Source organism: Rattus norvegicus, chromosome 12 (assembly GCF_021556685.1).
Source record: "Rattus norvegicus strain SHRSP/BbbUtx chromosome 12, alternate assembly SHRSP_T2T, whole genome shotgun sequence".
Classification (NCBI taxonomy): Eukaryota; Metazoa; Chordata; class Mammalia; order Rodentia; family Muridae; genus Rattus; species Rattus norvegicus.
In genome coordinates, this window is record NC_141545.1 from 46,548,287 (window position 1) to 46,569,366 (window position 21,080).

The window sequence follows — 21,080 nt, forward strand, 5'->3', positions numbered from 1 at the left end:
TGTGTGTGTGTGTGTGTGTGTGTGTGTGTGTGTGTGTTTCTCAGAGAGTAAACAAAGTATTTCTTGAAAACAACAATGTGTGTGTATACAATTCTCAGAGAGTAAACAAAGTATTTCTTTTTGTTTTTAAAGATTTATTTATTACATATAAGTACACTGTAGCTGTTTTTAGACAAACCAGAAGAAGGCATCCGATTCCCATTACAGATGATTGTGAGCCACCGTGTGGTTGCTGGGATTTGAACTCAGGATCTCTAGAAGAGCAGTCAGTGTTCTTAAGCACTGGGCCATCTCTCCAGCCTCAACAGATTATTTCTTGAAAAGCATTGTGACCAACAATGTGTGTGTGTGTGTGTGTGTGTGTGTGTGTGTGTGTGTGTGTGTGGTATGAAGGCACTCTCTGCCAAGACTGATGACCTGAGTTCAAGTCTCTGTTGCCCACATAATGGGAAGGAAAGAAGTGAGTCTCATAAGCTAATAAATTAAAAAATAACTGTAGGCCAGGTTTGGTTGTCATCTTGACTGGATGAAGAGGTGACTAGGTTTGTGGAACCATTGCTATGGAGAGCGTTTCTCCTTGTGGGGAAGGAAGCTCTATAAGACTCAGAAGGCTCGGGGTTGGGGATTTAGCTCAGTGGTAGAGCGCTTTCCTAGCAAGTGGAAAGCCCTGGGTTCGGTCCCCAGCTCCGAAAAAAAAAAAGAAAGAAAGAAAAAAAAAAGACTCAGAAGGCTCTAAAGGGAGGTGGGATGTCCACCATGCAGGGAAATTCACTAAGCTCAGGAAGAATACAACATAGAGGCTTCAGGATGTCCCTGAAATAGACCAGATTCACTAGGTCCCTCCCTCTCTAAGCATATGTAAGCTGTGAAGATTTCTGAGATGCAGTCAGGTCAGCTGACTGTCCTGGAAGATTGTGCTGTGTGCTTCAGGTACTTAGGTTTCATGAGCTGTCGCTCACGCAGAGGTGGACTTTGGGGATGCAGTTATCCTTGAGTCTTTTCTGCTCCTGTAAGCGTCCCCTCTCCCGTATTCCTGTAACCCAGTAAAACTCACTGGTTCACCAACTTGGACTTTGGTGGCGTCCACATTTTGGTTTATCATGATGATGTAATTAGGACACAGAGAAAGTGACAAGAAGCAGGTCCTAACTGTTGTGACTTTGAATCCAGGTCTCACCCTGGCCCCTTTTGTGTATTCCTTTTCTCGAATCCTTCCTGTCCACCATGAGGTAAGGAAGAGTCCTATCACATGACTACACCATCACAATGGGACCCAAGCACTGTGGGGCTGAGTGATGGTGGACTAACCCTCCTGAGACCGAGAGCCTAACAAACCCACCTTCTTAGTTGTCTCTGTCAGGTATCACAGTAATAAGAAGTTAACATCTCTCTTGAAGACGAGGGGAGCTTGGGTCACAGAGTGGCACGGTGACTATCGGGCTGGAAACAAGCTCAGCTTGCCCCAGTGCCCACCCTGAGCAGCCCTCTCAGAAGATTTTCGTTACCTGCTCAAGTCCCATCCTGCCCTGAAGCTGAGCCTGAGTCGATTCCCCAGTTGTTTACCCAGGAAAGGCCAATGGAAGCCACTAGTCACAGGCGTGAATTGTTGAAGGCACGATGTCCTGCCCCCCAGTTTATCTTATTTTTAACTGGGTGGGTTGAGAAACTTGCTTTACCATGCTCCAGGGAGGACACAGACAGGGTTAGGTTTTTTTTTTTCCTCTAACATCCTGTGAAGTAAATCTTTTTCTTTTTCTCTCTAGTATGCTACAGGTGCCCATTAGATGGTGACAGAATGAAAGTGTTCGATTATGGCCTTGTGACTTGTCATGGTGCCCCCCTCTCCCCCCTCTCTCCCTCTCCTCTCCTCTCCCCTCCCCTTCTCTCCCTCCCTTCTCCTCCCCTCCCCCTATTCCCCCACCTCTGCTCCTTTCCTTTCTTCTCCCCTCCCCTCCCCTTCCCAGTCTTTCTCTCCCCTCCCATTCCCTCTCCTCCCCTCTCTTCTCCCCTCCCTTCCCCTCCCCTCCCCTTCTCTCTTCTCCTCTCCTTTCCTCTTTGTCAATTCCTTCACCCCCCCCCCCCCCGTCCCTCTGTCCATCCCTTCTTCCTTCTCTTACTCTCTTTTTTATTTCTGGAAACAGGGGTCTCATGTAGCTCAGGCTGGCCTCAACCTCACTATGTAGCCAAGGATAGCCTTAAACTCCCAATCCTCCTGCTTTCACCCCCATCCCCCCCCAATTCTGGGGTTACAGGAGCACACCAGCATACCCGGTTTTATGCTGTGCCCAGGCTTGAACTCAGGGCTTCATGTGTGTCAGGCAAGTGCTCTACCGTAAGCTACATCCAAGACAAAATGAGGCAGATGCACTCAGAAGCTGCCAGAAACGTGGCCAAATCTAGCGATCTGGTTCTCCCCTTCACCTCCCGGAGGTCACCCTCTGCTGAGCCGGTTCCAGCAATGTTTCACATCCGCTTCAAGGTGTGACCTTGCTGGAGTAGATGTGGCCTTGCGGGAGTGGGTGTGGCCTTGTTGGAGTGGGTGTGGCCTTGTTGGAGTGGGTGTGGCCTTGTTGGAGTGGGTGTGGCCTTGTTGGAGTGGGTGTGGCCTTGTTGGAGTGGGTGTGGCCTTGCGGGAGTGGGTGTGGCCTTGTGGGTGTTCGGAAGGCAGGTGTTTGGGGCCCGGCATTACTTCCACTGAAGCCACCCCCACTCCCATAGTTATCCCGTCACTTAGTGTTTACATTGCTGTGACCGTAAACTCCAGGCACAGCTCACTCCTACTGTAAGCTAGAATTGCTCTTCTCTGCTGACAGCTCTTTCCCCCGGAGTTAATAGTTCTCTTGTATTATTATCGTCGTTCTCTTCTTGTCATTTGCTTGGCTGTCTACGTAAGTGGGGCTAACGCGACTTCAGGCTCTTCACCAACTGTCTGGATTCCTTCAAAAGACATGTGCTGCACAAGACACCCTCTGAGCTCCGAAATCTCCCTTCTCTGGAGACCCTGTCCTCCTGGCCCGGCCCACAGCATCAAGCTTTCAGCCCTTGCACCTGTAGCTTCCTTTTCTTCTTTGTGTGTCTTCCTGCACCTGCACTCCTCTATGTGTATAGAGCACACCTTCTGGCACCTTCCAAAGCTTGAGATGTCTCTATTCTGTTCCTACTTCATTGAAAGTTTGGCTGGTGAGCGGCTGGTCTTATGTTTCCAGAGATGAAAAGATTGTTTCATTGAACTCTACCCTCCTTACAGCCTGTGATGGTTTATATATGCTCAGCCCAAGGAGTGGCACTATTAGAAGGTGTGGCCTTGTTGGAGTGGGTGTAGCCTTGTTGGACTGGGCGTGGCCCTGTTAGAGGAGGTGTATCACTGTAGGCGTGGGCTTTAAGACCCTCATCCTAGTTCCCTGGAAGCCAGTATTCTGCTAGCAGCCTTCAGATGAAGATGTAGAACTCTCAGCTCCTCCTGCACCATGCCTGCCTGGATGCTGCCATGTTCTTGCCTTGATGATAATGGACTGAACCTCTGAACCTGTAAGCCAGACCCAATTAAATGTTGTCCTTTATATGAGTCACCAGAAGAGAGTATTGATCCTCTGGAGCTGGAGTTAACAGGTGCTTGTGAGCCCCCACCCCCTGAACATGAGTGTTGGGAACTGAACTCCCATCCTGAGCAAGAGCAGTGTGCACTCCATTGCGCCATCTGCCCAGCCTGTCCCCCCTCCCCCTCGCCAGCCCCCTACTTTGTTCTGAGTGTTGATCTCAGGGCCTCACAGCTGTGGTGCATCTGTGGTGCACAGGGGGTCCACCTTGGCCTTTTGAGCCTACATTTCTAGATGGCCCCGGTACAAGCCAGTGCTCTCAGCTTGCCACCCTGTCAGCTAGAGGGCTCGGTTGTGCTTCTCATACCTGATTTTAGTCTCTAGGTTTTGTTTTTCTCTTCCCTGGTTCTCTCCATTCTAATGTGTTTTCTCTCTCTCTCTCTCTCTCTCTCTCTCTCTCTCTCTCTCTCTCTCTCTTTCTCTCTAACTTTACACTTACTTTTAGTGAGATTTCATGGAAAAAAAAGAGAGAGAAATAGTTATGTGTATTTTAACTAACACCCTACCTTAACCTTTAATTCCTTGACTATCTGGCCCTCTCCAGACCTCCAGTGACTCATTTAGTCCCTTGTTCATCAAGACAGCTGAGGGGACATTGACTGTTCTCAGTCATGTGATCCTGAGCTCGTGGCCTACGAATCACGGCAGAAGAGACATCAGTAGATCATTCCCAAGCACTCTGTAACTGACTTATTGCAAAGCCGCTGATTTGGACCAGGAAGCCATGCCAATGGCCTTCATCTGCTGACTTTGACCTCCGAGCCGAGAGAATCAAGAGCCGAGGGAAGGAATTTACATGAGTGTAACCCGAAGGTCTGAATGTGTGTATCTAACAGTGCCCGTGGGGTCAGAAGCATATAAATGCACTCCACGCATCTCAAAAATGCGCTTCGCACAAACAAAGCCCATCTTTGGTCTGTGGGAAAATTGAGAATCATGAAAAATGCTTAGCCTAAAGTCTATTTAAATATTCATGGTATCTTCAAAGGGAGGTTGCCAGGAAAGGCTGAGCCACCAGGAACACAGCTGGGACAGCATAGTAGCACTGCCCTGAAGGTCGAGTCCCATGCAGGGCTGAGAGGAATTGAGCAGTGGCCTAGTTCAAGCCCCTGCTGCCACTGTGATAAAAGCTATTTTGGATGTGTTGTGTCTTTTATTGAAGAGACTAAATTCCTCTTCAGAGAATGTACCATACCCATAGCATCTTGAAGACAACTGTAATTTGTGTTACAGAACTGATTTAGGGTAGTGAATTATTTCACTTGTTTCCGACCTAACTTCCCTCGTGTGATAAGGCTATATATAGGGATGGCAGTTAACAGTAAATGCCCACCATGTTCCTCCATGTTCTGCCCATGGCAGACATCACTAATCAATCATGCCATCCTCTTTAAGCTGAGATGTGAGATCTCACAGTCTTTTTGTATTTTATTCTATTTTGAGAAAATATCTCATTAGCCCAGGCTGGCCTTGAATTTACTGTCTGGTCAAGGAGGACCTTGAGCTTCGGATCCTCCTGCCTCCCCATCCTTTGTGCTGTGATTACAGGAGCATGCCCGCTCACCATCCTCTCCTACGGTGTTGTTGGTAGCCACTAGCAATTGACATCCATACTTTCTGACTGGGTCACTTATCTTTAACCACAGCCATCCACATCCCAACTCACATTAGTTTACCTAATGTGAGTAGAACAGATCAAAAGTGACCTTTCCAGAAAAGACTATGCTAGAACTTGGGTATTTCTTTCTTTCTCTTATTTTTTATGTTTGGAGCCTGCCACCACCATAACAACGGATTTGCTTTGGCTGTTTAGCCTTTGGCTCTTGACTGTTACCCAACAGTTGCTTCACGTGCACTGACATTTTTGATTAACCCATTCAGTTACACCTTCACTGTACCGTTTACTCTGTTGTGCTCACAAAGTCTCCTGAGCCACACGCCCCACTGTTTGCTGAGCACAGACTATGATCCATCTGACACAGCCTGCTGCAGGCATCAGATGAGCGAAACCCCTCGAGGGGCTTGACACTGTGCCTGGAGTAGGTTGAGTACTCAAGTCTTACATTTACATTTTTACTGCCCATAAAGGCATCGGTATTATTGCGCACAGAGTGAGGTAGTTACTGGGTAGCTGACTGCTCTGTGGCAGGACCGGATTCCGGGCCACTCTGGATGGCTCCCCAAACTTGTGACTCTTTCACTCACCTTGCCCAGTTCCACTGCCATCTCCTGCCTTACCAGTGTGGTAGCTGTCATATAATGGACATTATGTAGAGGCAAGGACAGTTGTCCCTCCGCCTCTGCAGGTGACGTGTTCTAGGTGTCCCTCACCCCAGGGCTCCCGACTCCACAGATGCTCAGATCTCACCTTGCACGGCACAGCACCTGCACACATCTGTGCACATCTCGCTGTATGTAGACTCTTCATTCATCTCTGGTTACTTACAGTTCCCACCACAAAGTGAACGGTGAGTAAAGCATTGTTATAATGTCTTGCTTAAGGGGCAAAGACAAGAAATAACACTGCACGTGCTCACCGCAGACGTGACGATTGTAGCCTTAATGGCAAAACGGGTGGCTTGTGGCTGCCTGATCTATAGAAATAGACACAGAGGGTTGGCTGTATGTCTTTATTTCTTCTGTGTCGACTGATCCATTCATCTATCTATGTATGTATCTATGTATCTATGTATGTATCTATGTATCTATGTATGTATCTATATATCTATGTATGTATTTACCTATGTATCCATGTATCTATCTATTATGTATCTATGTACCTATGTATATATCTATGTATCTATATGTATCTATGTATCTATGTATGTATCTATATATCTATGTATGTATCTACCTATGTAACCATGTATCTATCTATTATGTATCTATGTACCTATGTATGATTCTATGTATCTATGTATGTATCTATGTATCTATGTATGTATTTATATATCTATGTATGTATCTATGCATTTATGTATCTATGTATGTATCTATATATGTATCTATGTATCTATGTATGTATCTGTCTATGGATGTGGTATAGTATGTTAGTTCAGTTCTCCCTAGCAAATGTTGAATATATATATATATATATATGTACATATACATATATATAGTATATTCTTTTTACAGATAATTAAGCTGAGGCTGAGAGTCCTGTACGGTCAGCAAGCTGCTTGTTACTATATTCAAAGTTGATTTGATTAAAGTCATTCTGTGCCACCGCTTTGATAGCGAACCATGAAGCACACTGACCAACATCTACCCATCAGCTGCTCCAATGCACATGTACAGAGCACTCATGTCCACCAGGAACTTTCCTCAATCCGTGGAACCTTTCTCAAGTCAATTTCTTTCCCAAGCATTCAGGAGGCATCAGATTGCCTCAGTGTCCCATGGTGAACTCTTCCGGATGATTTGAAATCTTTAGAACATCACATTTATTTATTCACTTATTTATTGTGTGTGTATATATGTTTGTACATGAACATGTGAGTTCCACTGAATGCACATAAAGGCCAAAGGTCAACTTGTGGGAATCAGTTCTCTCTTTTCACTAGGTTAGCTACAAGCTCCTTTTATCTGCCAAGCCATCTCACTGGCCCAAGAGTTTGAATTCTCAGCTATTATTTTGTATCTCAGTTTCCCCATCAGAAATGGGAAGAATACCTCCTTTACACCTTTCTGTTGTCAGAGTGTCTGAGATCCCAAGGGTGAGTCTTCATGAAACAGGTTTCCGAGTAGAAATGTGGGACACTCACTTCGGCTTACACTGTGAATTGTGAGAGACTGAATTAACATTTAACAGTGACAGGCTTTTTTAAGTTTCTCTTGAGTTATTAAAATACCCTTTCAGGACAAGCTGTCTTACTGGGCACCTGGGTGGGGACAAGGGCAGTTTCCCCTCTTGACTGAGTTCACTGTGCTGTTAGCTTGTCCCCAGCATAGCATCTGTGTCCCCCACCACAGTCATGTATGTCCCCAGCATAGCATCTGTGTCCTCCCAACATGGTATGTCAGTACTTGAATTTGCTACCCCGTAGCCGCTCATTTTCCCAGCTGGTCCTGGTAGACCTCTGAATTTGAACTTCCACACCGAAGCAGGAGAGTTCCCCTGAGTGTTAGAAAGAACATCATTGGGACCAAGTGTGTCTGACAGCTGTTTGAGCCAGGTCGACAAGAGACCTTTATTCCCTGGTTCTGAGTGTTTAAACCAGAACAGGGCATTGGAAAGAATACATGAAAGAAATGTTATTTTTAATATACAAACTCACTGGTATGACCACCACCTGCCTATCCAGGGCAAAATGCAAGCTCTAGGCAAGACTGCCCAGGCTGCCCTTGATACCTCCTACAGCAGCGTGGACTCTGATGAATTTGATCTTCTGCAGGGGACTGTCACCCATTGCTTAACAAGGTGATTTATCTACTGCTACACACTGTGCAGGATCCTGTGTCCTGAATGTTTATGTAACACAGCTCTGCCATGAACTGTGGATAACGCAGTGTTACAATGTCACTAGTTGATGGGATTCATTTATTTTTAATTTCTCAAAATTTATTGTTTGGAGTTCATGTCTGTATACAACATATTTTCATCATATTCATCCCCCCACCCTCCTTCCAGCTCCTCCCAGGTCCTTCCAATAACCCCCTTCCAACTTCATGTTCTCTCTCTCTCTCTCTCTCTCTCTCTCTCTCTCTCTCTCTCTCTCTCTCTCTCTCTCTCTCTCTCTCTCTCTTTCTACCCGCTGGGTTTAATTAGCGTTGCCCACAGGCACCTGAGTGTAAAGGCACCCACCTGAGCATGAGCAAACGTAGCAGGGGCCACGCCCCTAAAGAAGACTGATGCTCCGTTCCTTAGTAACCACCAACCGCCAGGCCAATAGCTCCTCAGATGTGGGAGGATACATTAGCATCCTAGGAGACTGCCGTTCTGTTTGTGGTCTATCACTGAGCCAGACATCATTTGTAACACGTAGCATACTGTTTCAAAGCCTAACTGACTCTGGGCTTTTCTTTGTTTATTGAATCGGGGTCTCACTATGCAGCCCAGGCTGACCTGGAACTCACAGGCATTTGCCTGACTCTGCCTCCTAAGTGCTGGGATTGAAGGTGGGCGTCATCACACCCGTTCTAACTTTTATTGTTGAAACTACTCTTATTTCTAGAAAGGGGAGGGGCGGTAAGAAGTGAGAGGGGCTGAAATCATGACTCGACAGCTCAGACCATTTGTTCTTGCAGAGAACCTGGGTTTGATTTCCATCACTCTGTATAGCTGCTTACGAGAGTCCATAACTCCAGTTCCCGAGGGTCTGGTGGACTCTTCTGACCTCTCTGGGCACCAGACACAGATATGATGCACACACATACATGTAGGCAGAACACTCAAACATATACAATGTAAATAAAATAATTAATAATAATTAAGGGGTTGGGGATTTAGCTCAGTGGTAGAGCGCTTGCCTAGGAAGCGCAAGGCCCTGGGTTCGGTTCCCAGCTCCGAAAAAAAAAAAAAAGAACCAAAAAAAAAATAATAATTAAAAATCTTGAAAATAAAAGAAAGAAGGGGACATTCTGTTAAATGTTGCTTAAAAAAAAAAAGAACACTCACATGTGTCTTTCATGTTTCCTTGCTTTCTCTAACTGCCTACTTTTAAGGACTGCCCACTGGCAACACTTGGTGCCCTTCCTGAGAGCTCTTGATGATTTGCTCCTTGCCCTTCACGTTACAGGGTCAACAGTGTTGGGGACCTCCTAAGAAGTCAGCTGTCTTCTGGAACATATCTGTTGTCCTGTTCCCACAGCACAATTGCCTGTCACTGTCATAGCAAACATAGAGCCTGACTGGAGTAGACAGGCCACACAATCCTGTTGTGGGGAATAGCTCTGTTCGGGTTCTCTGACACAGGCTGTGTCTACTTCCTACAGCCAGCTTGATTCACAAGGAAAACGAGTGATGGGAAAGAATTGGGTCTAGCCTCTGCTCACTAAGCACATGCTTGCATGAATGAATGCACTCATGCACACATGATTCATGCACACACACACATGAATTCATACATACATGTACTCACACACACCCATGCATGCACACATGCACTCATGCACACATGCACTCATGCACACATGTACTCATACATGCTTGCACTCATACATGCTTGCATACATGCATACGTGTAATTACATACATGCTGATATTGAGAGAATCATCACAAAATAAGACACAAGGCTGAGCTTCACATCCAGGTCAGCTCCAGGGTCATGGCCCTTGCTCTGGGTAAACACTTCTCACGTGTCTTTTGGCACTGAGCTGGGCAGCAGTCGGGGACCATGGGTCTGAGCAGAAAGCCCGTCTGGTCCCATATCCTTTCTGCTAGCACCATCTCTCTGTACCGGGTGCTCTGCGGGTGACTGCTCGCACCTTCTGCTTTATTATTTAAGCCTGACCTTTAACACAGTGCTCCAATTTATCCCCCAATGAATCATGTGCAGACAGAGTGCAAGGACAGGTACATCTCAACATGCACTCCTGTTTATATCAACATACATCCCTATGCATCTCAACATGCAACATGCATCCCTATTCACATCAACATGCATTCCTACGTGTAGGTCTGTGTCTTAGTTTGGGTTTCCCCAAAGCATGACTCAAGGTGGGGCCCATCTAACTGGTCTTCGGGGTGACCTTTGTAACATGGAAAGGGAATTATGGAGCAAGATGGATGAAGGAAGGGGGGGAATACAGTTAGAGATTGATCGCAGTGTCTTATGGGGCCATTTTCATATGCATCATACCTGCACTCCAATCTGCTAGTCTCACTCTTCCCACAGTCCCCTCTGTAATCATGTGACACACATACACACACCCACATACACAGGCATGCACACACATGCACATGGGCACTTACTTCCTACATCACACACACACACACACATACATGCACACAAGCACACACGCACACACATATGCAATTGTGCACTCACCCCTACACACCATGCACATACATATACATACATACTTCTGCACATGTGCACTTACTTCCTACAGACCACACACACACATATACACACATACACTCAAGTGCACATGCACAAGCACACACGCATGCACACACATGCACATGCAGGCACACACATGCACACAAGTGCACATGGACACATACATGAATACACACACAGGCAGGCACACACGCCATACACACGCACACATGAGTATGTATTCAATTTAGATTCTGTGTATGAAAGGAAACATGATATTTGCCTTCTCTTAACATGATGATGTCCAGTTTTATCCAGTTTCCTGTAAATGGAGCAGGTGCATTCTTATTTACAGCTGAATCGAATTGGATTATGGACGCACTCCACATTTTCTTTATGCTTTCTAGATGAGATTAACTTAGCGCATTTCCTGTAACCCAAACACCTGAACTATTGTCCTCCTGGTGCGTAGTCAATGTAAAAATTAGGCACAAGGTCTGTTATCTTCATTTTCTCAAAGCAATGGCTGTATTTTAATTTACCGTCTCCCTCTTGTAATGGGTGTGTGTGTTCACTGACCAATTGCCAGTGGGAATTGGTTGAGAGTCAGTCTTAGGAACCCACCCTTTTAGGTACTTCTGGCCCACCATGCAGTTTGAAGACACCTACAGGTGACGAATCTCATGAACTTGTTGCGTCTTTGTTAGGCTTTCTGGTGCTATGATAAAACACCACGACCAAAAGCAACCTGGAGAGGAAAGGGTTTATGTGGCTTATATACCGAGGGTCACAGTCCAATGCGGGAAACCAAGATGAGGACCTGAGGCAGGAACTGAAGCAGGGGCCACGGAGGACTTGCTTTTCAGGGCTTGCTCAGCCTGCCTTTTTTTTTTTTTTTTTTTTTTTTTTTCTTTTTTTTCTGGAGCTGGGGACCGAACCCAGGGCCTTGCGCTTGCTAGGCAAGCGCTCTACTACTGAGCTAAATCCCCAACCCTCAGCCTGCTTTCTTAAACACCCCTCAGATCACCTGGCCAGGGATGGTTCCGCCCATAATGGTCTAGGCCCTCCCCATCAATCACTAAGAAAATACTCGCCCACGGGCTCACCTAGAGGCCAATCTGACAGAGAGGCATTTTCTCGATGGAGGATAATTTTAGCTTGTGTCAGGTTGGTAAAAAACAAAAACAAAAACAAAAACAAAAACAAAAACAAGCAAGACAACAGGAAACAAGGTGACCCTCTGGGATACACAGCACCGGCCTTTTCCACCGTCTCCTGAAAGAATCCTCTGCTGGTTGTGTGGTTTGTGCCATTGGAGGCCTTTTTTACTTTGGGTTTTGGTCTCAGAAGGATGGACTTCAGGACACGGCTGGGCGCGCTGAGCGCCGATGAACTCTAGGGGGCGCCACTCCCCTAGGCTTTCTACAGAGAACCCAGCGTGCATGGCAACACCCAGCACTGTGCAGTAGGCAACCTGCCCAACGCCCCATGCAAGGGCTGTCACTGCCTTACCTCCAACTGCATTCATCACTTTGGGGAAAGAAGAAGGGACTGTCAGAGAAGACATACCCACTTGGGCTGAGCTGCAATATTGTCTTTTAAGGGTCACTAAACATTTTAAGCACCTGACAAGTGTTCCTTGCAAACCGAAGTCCTGGGAAATCAGCAACAGCCAGCCCCTCCCCCGTTCCCCTCCCCGCCACTGCGAACTCCCTCCTCCCCGCAAGCCCTGTAGTCACTCCAAAGTCAGCTGCACATCCACTTCTAATTTTAGCTGGCAATCTGCAAAGATCATCAGTGATTGTACCAGACTTTCGGATGTGGCCGAAGGGCTCTCGTAGAGACTGGAAGAAGAGGCAGTTCCTCAGCTAAGGATCTGTCCTAATGTCCCCCTCCCAAAGCTTTCTCCATACAGGCTTTCCTAGGTGGAGTCGCCTCTCCTGGGTGCCTGGGCTGTGGCTAGCAACATCTCTGGGTGTCTGAGCCAGGTCCTGCAGGCAGAGATACTCAGAGTGGATTTCATTCCTCAAGTGAGTGGCAAGCCATAAAGATGGAGTCACCGCACTCTGATTGGTAGAATCTACCTATATATATATATATATATATATATATATATATATATATATATATATATATATATATATATATATATATATATTCAGTTCGCAGGAGGGAAGTCATCGAATTAATTACAGCTACAGCATGGGAGAGCTGCTGCCAGTTAAGCAACCCAACTATTTGCTTTTGCAGATGACAAGCTGAAACCCGGAGGTCACTGCGCTCATTCAAGGTCATATGGGGTTAGCAGCTGACATCCAGCATCCTCTGCGGTGGCAGCTGTGTCTTAGTACCGATTTGATACACTGAGCCTGGCATGAGGTTAACTTTCAAACCGGCTTGCAGATGAACGGATCGGGTGCGTTTTTCTAAAAAAAAGTTTTAATTAGCACAAATTAACTGTAAATAATAATGGGGTTCCTGGTAGTAGTTCATCTGTCGTGTATTTTTAGCGTATTACTATCTCGCATCTCCTCCCGTGCTTGCTGATCCCGCTTCTTTTCTTAACTGGCCCCCTTTTATTTTCATGTGTTTGCGAGTGCCATGCTTGTGTGTGTGTGTGCACCCATGGGTGAACATGGGCAGGTTGGAGGTTAACATCGGGTGACCTCTCTATGACTCTCCGACGTATTGTCTGAGACAGGGTCTCTTGCTGTTTCTGCTTGATTGGCTGCCCAGAGAGCCCCGTCCCTCTCCCACCCACCCAGGATGTTTCTGGGAGTTTCTGGGAGAAACTGAGATTGAAGTTATAACCAAGGTCCTGGACCACACAGTGGCCATGTGACTGCAGTATCTGCAGAGGCCAGAAGGGGGCGTTGGATCTTCCGGAGCTGCAGTCGCAAGTGATTGTGAGCCTCCTGGTTGGGTACAAGAGCAGGACTCTAATCCTCTGGGAGACCGTTAAGCACTTTTAGCCCCTGACTAATCTCTGTAGCTCCAGGATCTGCTATATTTTTAAAATGGGTTATTTATTTTTATTTCACGTGCCTGAGTATTTCCTCTACATCTGTGTCTGTGCATCATGTGCTTATCTGGTGCTCACAGAGGTCAGAAGAGGGCATCTGATCCTCTGGGATGGTTGTGAACTGCCACGTGGTTGCTGGGAACTGAACCCAGGCAATCTGGAAGAGTAGCCTGTCTCTCCAGTCCAGGAAGTGTGATAATTTTTAAAACCTCCTTTTGTCTGGGAATTTTTTTTATTTGCAAATTTCTTCTAGATTCTAGAATCCTTGACATTACAGGACCTTGTCTGATGAATAAGTAGCTTACCAATAACTTAAAGTGGAGTAAAGTTTTTGAAATTTGGCCCTGCCTGGAGGCCACAATTCTTGGCTGTGGAGGGCTGCTGTGTGTAGGCAGGGAGTTATCGATCCACAAGATGTCAGCCGTACCTTGTCCAAGTCATGAAGACTACGATGTCTTATAGACTGCGTGTGCTGTCTTGAGCTTATATGCCCCTAGCTCTCTTTCTCAGCGCTGATCTTATTTATCCGTTTTATTTTGAGACAGGGTCTTTTTATGTAGCCCTGGCTGTCCTGGGGCTTGCTATGTAGACCAGGTTGTCCTATAATTCACAGAGATCCTCCTGCCTCTGCCTCCTCAGTGCTGGGATTAAAGATCTGTGCCAACAGCCTGATTTTATTAAAATAGGTTTATTATAGTATTGATTTCTTATGTCAACTTCACTGAGCTGTAGGTACCCAGATATATGGAAAAACATTGTATTTTTTGGGAGAGGTGTCTATGAGGGAGTTGCTGGGAGAGTCTGAGATGTAAGTCAGTAGACCGAAATATTAATATAATCCTGCGCCACACAGTGGCCACCGTCCCATCAGCTCAAGGTGGGAGAGGAGGCAGAAGGGGAGGCAAATTCACTTGCCTAGACTGAGCTTCAATTTCTGTTAGGCTCTGGTCATGTCCCTGCAGCAGGGGAAAATGGTGAACTCCTAACTGTTTGTCTATAAGCCCCTAACAGACTCTTCCCATCAGGAGGAGCCATTCTTACTTCTTGTGGGTTGCCAGACTCTGGGACATCAGAGTTCTATGGGTGGCAGCACACCCCCCACTTTACAATGAGTGCACCACCTCAAGGAGATATCCCTCTCCTCCTGCACTCCTTCAGAGTTATACACTCATTACCCAGAATTCCATCCTACCTGTGATCTGGGAGCAAGACTCAGCTTGGCTACATGAATTCCCCCTTCCTCTGAGCCTATAAGAAAGGACCCCGGCCCCCAATACCTGTCTCTTCAGAGCCCCTGCCATGCTGCTGTCTGTCCACAGTGTTAATAACTCTTCCTAGAAATCACTTACCTGGAAGGACAGTCTGCCACAGTGATCCCCGTGAGTTCCAAACCCTTGATTTCCCACTCCCTCCTCCCAGTCATGGATGATGGGACTGTTGGGGTCTCTGAGCTTTAGAGTGGAATCAATTATACCGTTGGTTTCCTGGTTTCCTTCATGGGGCTTGTGGTGGTTTGAATAGGCTTGGTCCAGGGAGTGGTACTATCAGGAGGTGTGGCCTTCTTGAAGGAAGTGTCACCCTGGGGGTGGGCTTTGACGCCTTCCTCCTAGCTGTCTGGAAGATAGTCTTGTCTTGGCTGCTCTGATGGTTTGTATAGGCTCAGCCCAGGTAGTGGCACTGTTGTAGATGCTCAGAAGGTGTGGCCCTGTTGGGTAGGTGTGTCACTGTGGGTGTGGGCTTTAAGATCCTCATCCTAGATGCCCAGAAGCCAGTCTTCCACAAGCAGCCTTCAGATGAAGATGTAGAACTCTCAGCTCTGCCTGCACCATGCCTGCCTGGACGCTACCACGTTCTCACCTTGATGATAACCTCTGAACCTGTAAACCAGTTCCAATTAAATGTTGTCCTTATAAGAGTTGCCTTGGTCATGGTGCCTGTTCACAGCAGTAAAACCCTAATTAAGAGCATGGCACCAGCATCTAGATAGGCAGGCATGGTGCAGGCAGAGCTGAGAGTTCTACTTCTTTATCTGAAGGTTGCTAAGAGAAGACTGGCTTCCAGGCAGCTAGGGTGAAGGTCTTAAGTCCATACCCACAAGGCCACACCTACTCCAACAGGGCCACACCTTCTGAGCATCTACGACAGTGCCACTCCCTGGGCTGAGCCTATACAAACCATCACATTTCACTCCCTGGTCCCCACAGCTGCCTCCCCATCAAGATGTAGATCTCTCAGCTCTGCCAGTACCATGCCTGCCTGGATGCTGCTATGCTCCCTGCCTTGATGATAATGGACTGAACCTCTGAATCTGTAAGCCAGCCCCAATTACATGTCCTTATAAGAATTGCCTTGGTCATGGTGTCTGTTCACAGCATTAAGACAGGGCTTCTCGGGCTGGAGAGATGGCTCAGTGGTTAAGAGCACTGACTATTCTTCCAGAGGTCCTGAGTTCAAATCCCAGCAACCACATGGTGGCTCACAACCATCTGTAATGAGATCAGATGCCCTCTTCTGGTGTGTCTGAAGACAGTGACAGTGTAAATAAATCTTAAAAAAAACGAAAGGATAAGGTTTCTCAAGTCCTCTGACCAATTCCTAGAAAACACACACACACACACACACACACACACACACACACACACACACACACGACACCCTCAAAACATGTGTACATACACAATCTCAAGCACACAATGACTAATGCATACTCAGTTAGGCACGGGGACCCTGGTGTAGTCAATACAGCATTCAACAAGGTACCCCCTTTGTAATCTTTGGAATAACACCCAAAAGAACTGAAAACAGAGACTTACAATAGGTGTTTGTGCATGAATGTTCACAACGGCATCCTTGGATTCACAACAGAATCTTTGGCAATACCTAGGGATGGGAGCAACAAGCAGACTCGGTAAAGTGGGTGCTGGAATACTATTCAGCCTTCAAAAGGGATGATGTTCGGATGCATGCTCTAATTGATAGATGGTCCTTGAAGACATTTCAAATGAGACAAACCTATCACAAAAGGACAGATATTTGCAGTCCTACCGATCTAGAATAAAGAGGTTTAAGGGGACAGAAAGTAAAGCTGGAGGCCATCAGGTGCTAGGACGGAAAAGAAATGGTACGTTACTCAGTGGGTCCAGTTCGTTCGGGGGCATTAAAGACCTCTGAAACTAGGAAATGAGGAAGGTCACATGTAGTTTTTAGTTCACCACAATGAAAAGCTAACAGGCCCCTCCCCCGGTGAATTAAGCCCCACATTCAGTCAAGTCTTAAGACAGTGTGGCGCCAAGCTTTCTGAAGTTGCCTTGATGGAAGACGGAAGAACACAGACGGGTTGTTGGGATCTGGGATTCTGTTTCCTGGCATCCAGAGGAAAACGCTGAGCTTGATGATGTCACTTCCTGTTCCAGTGACACACAAACTCAGGGTGCGAGCGCTGATGGACCTTAGTCTTTATGGGAGTCACAGGGGCGCAGAGAACAGAGCTGACAGTCGTAGGAGTGCGTTTCGATTCCATGCAGATTCTCTGCTTTGAGCATTGGACTCAAGTGCGGCTCGCTGAGGGTTGGAGCTGAGGTGCTTAACTTCGGCTTCAAGAAGCTATTTTGAGAATTTACTTAGTTAAACACTAATAAGAGAGAAATGAAGTTAGAAGCTCTCAGACGACCCTGTGCTTTCTGAGCCTACAGTTAAAAACAAATCACATTTACCGCAGATGTGTTTTTTCCTCAGTACAATGTCAATTAGATGGGAGAAGTGATTTTCCTGGGAGAAATGCTGGAGCTCAGGGGGGCCTTTTCCGTGGCCCCGGATGCTCCTGAGGCAAGAATCCAAGGCTCCCTGCTGGGGCCGAGACAGCCATATCCGTATTTCCTTGTCTATCTTCCTGACTTATCAGGGGGTGGATGGCATTTGATGATTTAATCTGTGTAATCTCCAGACAGAACAGTCTCCACTTGGCTGCCAGGAAAATGTTAATTTATTCTACTTCTGGAGCTAGGCGAGTAAATGAAGCGATTGAAGGTGAGGTGTGTGCCCCTGTACATGTCCGCGCGCAGGCACGGGCACATGCATCGGGGTCCGCGCAAAGAGAAACAAACCAATTTTTTTTGTTTTTGTTTTTGTTTTTTTGTTTTTTTGTTTTTGTTTTTGTTTTTTTTTTTTTGGTTCTTTTTTTCGGAGCTGGGGACCGAACCCAGGGCCTTGCGCTTCCTAGGTAAGCGCTCTACCACTGAGCTAAATCCCCAGCCCCAAACCAATGTTTAACTAGAAGTTGCATACATTGCCCTTGCGCTTAGGAATCGAAACATCACCATCCTCCAAATCCTCGCGAAATGTTGTGTATGATTATCTTACCGAGGGCTACACAGGCGAATTTTTTTTTTTTTCTTTTGCATCTCTTAGGAATGGTGTAGAGAATGCCAGCCTGGGACCTTGTGGGGTCTGTCACTGGGCATGCTTTTCTTTTTGAAGAGCCACAAATGTCTCAGGTAGAAGGATCCCTTGATATTTAAGAGGTACTTTTATTTGGCTGAAGGGCCGGGGGCAGAGAGCAGCTAGCAGAGGGGGAATTGTCAGTCTCTGCTCGTCTAAGCTCGCATAAACAAAAACTTTAGTGGAAACACTTTGGCCAAAGGAACTGGGGTATTCCATTCGGCTCCTACCGAAGTCTACAGCAGCTCCCAGTGTCTTCAGGTTCTTCTCTCCTCCCTGAGAGCCCTGCCCACCTTGTGTGCTACAGGTCAGCAGCCAGCAAAGGGCAGAGAAAGAGAAGGTGCCTGGTTTCCTTTAGCTTTCGCCTGGCATACAGTAGGAAGCCAGTAAGAGCTTCAAAGAGGCCAGATATTTCGGGTCTCTGAGAATGGTTGGTAATAGGTTCTAGGACAAAAAGAAGTCCTCCTCTTCCTCCCTCCCTCCCCTCCTTACTTCCTTTCCTCCTTCCTGGGTCTCAAGTGTGGTGTCCCAGGCTGGCCTCAAACTCACTATGCTGCCAAAGATGCTCTACCTCATGCAGGACTGGGATTAAAGGTGCATAACCAGCAAGTGGTGTATTTGGTTTCAGAGATGGGGGAGCTCCATGCTTGCTAGGTGAGTGTTCTACCAACTGAACTTCACTGCCCCTTCCACCCCCACTGCTCCCCCAGCCCCAACCCCGCCCCAAGATTCCCATTCTTTCATAAACAAGGTAGAAAAAGCAGGCAGGTTCTCAGATTTACAGCCGATAGAAGGAAGCTTGAACAGGTAGGGTTTGTTTTTTTTTTTTAAATTAAAAAAAGTGAGTGAGTGTGGTTTGCCGAGTGTTGACTTTACTCTGCCTCACACCCTCCCGGCATATTATTTTATTACCCCCAGCTGCTGTCGGCAGTCTGGGGTTGATCTCTCAGGGAGTTGATCTCTCCAGCCCACTTTACAGATGAGGAGGTCTACCGAGGTGAAGTGGTTTTGGAGGTCGAGAGGACAGCAAGCGTTTCGAAAGCTTTCTGTGTCTGTGCAGCTGTGTCCCCGCAAGTGAACGGTGCAGTTCCCTGATATCTTTTAAGGGAAAACTTCCTCCATGAAGAGGACCAGGAACTGAATGCAAAAAAGGTCGGGGGGGTGGAAAAGATGCTACAGTCTACGTAACTGGCTCGTTGTTGGGCATCTTGAGTCACTACAGAATCTAGGTGGACCCAAGGCTCCCGTTTCTAACCAGTTCCCCATTTGGTGCTGCTCCCAGGAGGCACCATGGTTTCCAGGAGAGAAACCTTGTGAGGTGAATAAGGACCTGCTCATCTGCACTTGGCTTGCTGCTGTAATTCTGCGAGGCATCCATTGTGTCTTCAGTTCGGATGAGGGAACTGAGACCTGGACTGAACAGAGCCACTCCTGTCAGGTACCAGGCAGCTCCAGAGAGGCAGTAGTAATCGTGACAGTCCGTCCTTGCTGTGTTAAGATGCGGTTAAACCAGGAAGGCAGAAAGGAAGGCTCTGAAGAATTAGATCTGGGGAATTCTGAGCAACCCAGTGAATGGGATTAAAGTAGATGAGTGGCTTGTGTGTTGGGCGTGGTTGTTGCTTAGAGAGGGGAGAGACGTGTGTGTGTGTGTGTGTGTGTGTGTGTGTGTTATATGTGTATGTGTTATTTGTGTGTGTGTGCCTGTGGAATAATGTGTATGTTGCATGTGTGTGCTGTGAATGTGTGTATGTGTTTTTGCCTGTGAATGTGTGGTATGTGTATATGTATGTGTTGTATGTGTGTATGCCTGTGAATGAGTGGTATGTGTATATGTGTGTCTGTGTCTGTGTTGCTACAGAAGGGCAAAGAGAAGCAAATAAGCTAATCTAAACCCAAGAGATTATATGTGTGTGTGTGTGTGTTCATGTTTGTTTGCGTCATATATATGTCAATGTGTGTGCACATGTATGTGGAAGCCAAAGGCCAACCTTGGCTGTTCTTATTTAGGAGTTCAGCAGGTAGTCTAGGCTGGTTGGCTAGTGAGCTCCGAGGATCAGCTTGGACCCATTGTCTATGATGGGACTGCACATGTATGTCACAGGGGCGGAAGAGCTGGCTCAGCAGCCTTACTAATCCAGAGGACCTGTGCTTGAGTCCCAGCTCCCACCTGATGGCCCACATCCTTCTGTAACTCCTCTGGCTTCCATAGGCAGAAGGCACACATGCAGTGCACATACGTGTAGGGAAAACCCATATCTGAAATTTACTTATTTATATAAATAAATCAGTAATAAGTATCTTCCACCGCTCTTAGCTTAATTTGCACTTTAAACATGTGTTCTGGAGGTCCACTTCCAGTTCTTTGGTTTAGAGAGAGCACTTCACAGACCCAGCTATCCCTCCAGCCCTTAGGGCGTTTACCGTAAAGTAGAGGCTGTGCATGGCAACACACCTCCCTCCTCCACACACACCATGTTGTATGAATAATGCCGCGTGTGATTGCTTTCCTAGTCTCCAAGGGTTTTAGAGGAGGTGGGCCTGCAATCTTGAGATTCTGTTTCCTGGGACATCTTTCTCTTTGAAGACTTGCAAATACCAGGGGAAGCATCTGATAGGGTCGGCTGTGGACACAGCTGCCTGTCCTGTAGGTGGGGAGCCCAGGAAGGAGAGCCAGAGTTAGGAGATTTGAGAGGTAGAGAGCCATCAGTCCACAGGCAAGGACTGGAATCGTGGTCTGGGGAAATTAGATTCAGGATTCAGAAGGGCACAAAGTGGGCTGGGAATGTTTACAGTGTGATGAGCTGGGATAGAGACTCAGCAAGGGGACCTCCCTGACCCATGAGGACAACAGCCATATTGGATTAGGATTGACCCTAAGGACATACTTTAATCACTAGCCTCTTTAAAATGAAATCACCCTGCGAGGTTCTGGGGTGCAGGACTTCATCATATGGAACTTGTGTGGCCATTTCAGCTCACGACAACTCTTATCTCTTAGGCTGTGGTCTAAATCTCAGGGAATTGACTTCTCCATTATTCTC